Consider the following 6,000-nt stretch of genomic DNA (forward strand, 5'->3'; position numbering starts at 1 on the left):
TAGAAGTAGAAGCTCAAACTGTTTGGGCACAGACCTGGATAGTATGATAGATCTCTACAGTAGATTGCAACTCCGCCCCCTTTGGCAGTTCTATCTAGACGGAAAATGTTGTTGTTGGGAATGGACATTTCAGAATCTTTGGTGGCCTTCCTAAAACAGGATTCAGAGTCTGCTAGAACATCAGGGTTGGCGGAGTGTGCTAACGCAGTGAATAACTCAAACTTAGGGAGGAGGCTTCTGATGTTAACATGCAAGAAACCAAGGCTTTTGCGGTTACAGAAGTCAACAAATGATAGCGCCTGGGGAGCAGGAGTGATACTGGGGGCTACAGGTCCAGGGTTAACCTCTACATCACCAGAGGAACAGAGGAGGAGTAGAATAAGGATACGGTTAAAGGCTTTAAGAACTGGTCTTCTAGTGCATTGGGTACAGAGAAAAAAAGGGGCAGATTTCCGGGGGCGTTGTAGAATAGATTCAGGGCATTATATACAGACAAGGATATGGAAGGATATGAGTACAGTGGAAGTAAACCTAAGCATTGGGTAAAGATGAAAGAGATAGCATCACTGGAGGCACCGATTGAGCCAGTCTCCACGTGTGTGGGGGGTGGGACAAAGGAGCTATCTGAGACAGGTTGAGCAGGACTGGGGGCTCTACATTGAAAAAGTACAGTTAGAACTAACCGAAACAGCAATAGGCAAGGCATATTGACATGGGAGAGAGGCATAAAGCAGTCACAGGTTATATTTGAGAGAGCTAAGACAACAGCTGGTAATGGCGACGAAAGTTTGAGCTGAGGCTAAACAGGATGGGGTACCGTATAAAGGAACAGTTCAGCAGGCATCAGCTGTGTAGCTGAGTCATCATAAGGTCCAGTGAACAGCAATAAGTAAGTCCGGGAGCAGTTCAGTGGCTGCTACGCTACAGGCGAGCTGGAGGCACGGCTGTTGATTGCGTGTGCTAGCGGGCCGGGGCTAGCAGATGGATCTTCGTGGTCGTCGCAACGGGAAGCCTGTTGAAACCACATTAGACGATTACATCGGCAGACCAGTCGTGATGGATCGGCGGGGCTCCGTGTCAACACCAGGAGGTCCTGTCCGGTTGACAGAGAGGTAGATAGCCGGGAGATGGGCTTGGCTCGAGGCTAGCTCAAGGCTAACTGGGGTTAGCTTCAGGACAGTGGTGACTAGCCAACAACGACAACAGCCATTCGGTTGCAGCTAGCTAGTTGCAATGATCCGGTGTTAAGGTCCAGTGATTCAGTGATTCCGGCAGAAAATCCGATATGCTCTGGCTTGATAGCGCGATGTGCAGACTGTGCAGACTGGCCGACAATTGTCCAGGCTAGAGCTGGCTGGTAGGTAGTGCAGGCCACGGCCACGGACAATGGTGAAGAACGCTAACGGTGGCTAATAGCAAGTAGCTATTTAGCTGGCTAGCTGGCTAGTTTCAGCCAGAGGTTCTGGATAAAAATGTATGAAGAAACAACAGAATCCGTTCCACATTGGGTGAGGCGGGTTGCAGGAAAGTATATTTAGTTAAAGGATGGAAAGTGAGATTGAGAAATATATACGAAAAATACAAAAAAACAAAATTATTTACATGAGGACACTACAGAAAACACGACCGCACTGCTATGCCATCTTGGAATATACCCCATTCAAATCAAAGTACGATGAGTTGTGCATTCTTTTATGGGTTTTTGGGCACCAATGTTGTACTGTTCTGTCAGTTGACTAACTGTAGCCAGTCTGTTGCTCTGCACAATTCGTGTCAGCCTCCTTTGTCCTCTTTCATCAATGACTTGTTTTCTACCACTGGCCTGCTGTTGGCTGGATGTCCTTTGTGTGGTGGACCATTCTTAATACACACGGGAAACTGTTGAGCGTGAAGAACCCAGCAGTGTTGCAGTTCTTGACACACTCAAACTGGTGCGCCTGGCACCTACTACCATACCCCATTCAAAGGCACTTCAATCTTTTGGCTTGCCCATTCACCTTCTGAATGGCACAATCCATGTCTCAATTGTCTCAAGTCTCAAAAATCCTTCTTTAACCTGTCTCCTCCCCTTCATCTACACTGATTGAAGTGGATTTAACAAGTGACATCAATAAGGGATCATAGCTTTCACCTAGATTCACCTGGTCAGTCTATGTCATGGAAAGAGCAGGTGTTCCTAATGTTTTTTACACTCAGTGTAAATTATGTTTTATTGTCACATATACCGGATAGGTGCAGTGAAATGTGTTGTTTTACAGGGTCAGCCATAGTAGTACGGTGCCCCAGGAACAAATTAGGGTTAAGTGCCTTGCTCAAGGGCATATCGGCAGATTTTTCACCTTGTTGGCTCGGGTATTCGAACCAGAAACCTTTCAGTTACTGGCCCAACACTCCTCCGTTTCAATCCCATCCTCTTCATCTTCACCAAGTAGCTCCGCATCAAGAGCATCCTCCTCCAAAAAGTCTATGTCCTCATGGTCCTCCTCATCCTGCAGCCATTCCTCAGGGAAGACCCTTCAGCACATAAAAAAGGGAATAATAAATGGAATGGAATTATGTTATAATCCAAAACTACAAGTTATCTTTTTGATTGCAAGGTGACAGTTACATTTTATTATCCAAAGGTTTTTACTCTAGCATTTGAGAACAAGTGTTTTGTAAACTCAGTGTATATTCTGTACAAACCGGAATCACTTTAGTCTACAGGACCAATACAATAGTTTTACATTTTAGTCATTTAGCAGATGCTCTTATCCAGAGCGACTTACAGTTAGTGAGTGCATACATTTTTATTTATTTTTCTTCATACTGGCCCCCCGCACCTCTGATTCAGAAGGGTTGGGTTAAATGCGGAAGACACATTTGAGTTGAATGCATTTAGTTGTACAACTGACTAGGTATCCCCCTTTCCCTTTCCTTTCCCTTTATAAACACATACAGTATAATAGATAATACCAGGGGCGCAACACTCACTGCGGACGAGGGGGGACCCCCCCCACCCCCCACATTCTGAAATTGCATTTTTGTTCCCCCCAGTTTTATGTCTGCTAAATGGCATATTATTATTATTATCATTGGAATGTGATACAAAACGAGGCAACGGTGTGCTTTAGGACCATGCGGACGGCTCCGAGCGGTCGGGTAGGCTGTTAGGAGTGTTCATCCGACTGGAGAATGTTATTTTTAAAAATCTAAAACCAAACTTGCGCCCCTGAATAATACCCTGAATCAATACTTATAATCACTTAAAGTATTACAATGACTAAAATCAAGAGAATAAACTTTTATTTATGAAAGTAATAGTGTCGAAATCAATAGTGAGTTTCACAGAACTGTACCTTTTGATGTTTGCCCTCTCATTTAAAAGTCATTAAGTAGCCTATTTGTATTTAAAGGCTTTTATCAGGATAAACAATTTGATGTGCCTATATATTTTTTGTTATATAACTAAACTATTGGATTAGACAACTATAATAAATCCCATGCCATTAAATTGGAATTCTGACTATGCCAAATTAATTTCGAATTGGTGGGCGTGGTTTAGGGGACTACTTCTTCATAATGTGAATGACACTGGTGGTTGGGCAAATCATTTATAATCCTGTCCTTCTAAATCTTTGGTAAGGAATAAATTATGTCAGAAATCAGTGCGGTGTGAAATGGAAGAAAAACGTAATTCTCATACACATAGGCACATGATTCACTTCACTTGCTACTGTGTCTGAGGTGAGGTATTGTCAAAGGCTTCTTCTGAAAATATTTTTTTATTAGGCCTAGTCAGAAAAATGTTCTGTTCAGTTTGAGAGGGAGAGCGCGAAGATGAGAAGGACTGGAGGTGAACTTTGATAGCTTGCTACTACTATAATTGATTTGATTAAAAACAATATGTATTATTTGTCAGAGTTATTGACCTCACAACAAGCCAGATTCAAGTAATTTACATTGTGCTGCTGAAACTTGAAGCAGCAGCCGGGCGTAATCAATCGGAAATGGGACAGCTCATGGTTCTGAAAGTAGGCAAATTCAAGTAGGCATAATTAATTTCAACCATGTTCATTTTAAATACACTTTACTAACAAGAGGGCTTTGTGTGGGAGACTATTTCTTCCTATTTAAGAGATAATAGTTAGGCCTACCTGTTTGACAGATGAAATTAGGCAATAGGCTGCTATATCCATAGAATTTGTCGGTCAATTCCTCCACCCACCATGCACTTTTTCAATAGCCTGCCTCCATGTCAGTGAGTTAAGTTAAAACCAAGACTTGAATTGAGGAGGTATGAGAGGGTATGCATAGGCCTACCTTTTATTAAAGAAAAACATCAGGGACAGACTGATATTCTGCAAAAGGTACAGGGATTGGACTGCTGAGGACTGGGGTAAAGTTATTTTCTCTGATGAATCCCCTTTCCGATTGTTTGGGGCATCCGGAAAACACCTTGTCCGGAGAAGACAAGGTGAGCGCTACCATCAGTCCTGTGTCATGCCAACAGTAAAGCATCCTGAGACCATTCATGTGTGGGGTTGCTTCTCAGCCAAGGGAGTGGGCTCACTCACAATTTTGCCTAAGAACACAGCCATGAATAAAGATGGTACCAACACATCCTCCGAGAGCAACTTCTCCCAACCATCCAAGAACAGTTTGGTGACAACCAATGCCTTTTCCAGCATGATGGAGCACCTTGCCATAAGGCAAAAGTGATAACTAAGTGGCTCGGGGAACAAAACATCGACATTTTCGGTCCATGGCCAGGAAACTCCCCAGACCTTAATCCCATTGAGAACTTGTGGTCGATCCTCAAGAGGCGGGTGGACAAACAAAAACTCACAAATTCTGACAAACTCCAAGCATTGATTATGCAAGAATGGGCTGCCATCAGTCAGGATGTGGCCCAGAAGTTAATTGACAGCATGCCAGGGTGGATTGCAGAGGTCTTGTAAAAGAAGGGTCAACACTGCAAATATTGACTCTTTGCATAAACTTAATGTAATTGTCAATAAAAGCCTTTGACACTAATGGAATGCTTGTAATTATACTTCAGTATACCATAGTAACATCTGACAAAAATATCTCATAACACTGAAGCAGTGAACTTTGTGAAGACCAATACTTGTGTCATTCTCAAAACTTTTGACCACGACTGTAGGTTGGAGGACGTCCTCCGGAAGTTATCATAATTACTGTGTAAGTCTATGGTAGGGGGTGAGAACCATGAGCCTCCTAGGTTTTGTATTGAAGTCAATGTACCCAGAGGAGGACGGAAGCTAGCTATCCTCCGGCTACACCACGGTGCTACCCTACAGAGTGCTGTTGAGGCTACCCTAGACCTTCATTGCAAAACAGTGTGTTTTGATCAATTATTTGGTGACGTGAATATATTCTGTATAGTTTTATCTAAAAAGGCTACCTTTTTAAATGTTTCACTATTTGCATTTTTATGAAATTCACTGAGGATGGTCCTCCCCTTCCTCCTCTGAGGAGCCTCCACTGGACTGTATAAAATAAAGAATTCAAATACTGAGCTATATTGTATGCAAATAAAATGGGGAAATATAATTTCATACTAATATAATTGCTCAGAGAAATACATTATTGACACCCTTAAAGAGTCTTACAAATAAAGTAGTCAAAACTTTAGTATTTGGCCCCATATTCCTAGCACACAATGACTACATCAAGCGTTTAATGCTACACACTTTTTGGATGCATTTGCAGTTCGTTTTGGTTGTGTTTCAGATTATTTTGTGCCCAATAGAAATGAATGGTAAATAAGGTATTGAGTCAGTTTTATTGTAAATCAGAATATAATATGTTTCCTAACCCTTCTATATTAATGTGGATGTTACCATGATTATGGATAATCCTGATAATCATGAATAATGATGAGTGAGAAAGTTACAGAGGGTCAAAGATCATACCCCCAAGACATTCTAACCTCTCTCGCAGGTCATGGGGGTATGGTCTTTGACCCTCTGTAACTTTCTCACTCATCAATATTCA

Source organism: Coregonus lavaretus (genome assembly GCF_964263955.1).
Source record: "Coregonus lavaretus genome assembly, chromosome: 18".
Lineage (NCBI taxonomy): Eukaryota > Metazoa > Chordata > Actinopteri > Salmoniformes > Salmonidae > Coregonus > Coregonus lavaretus.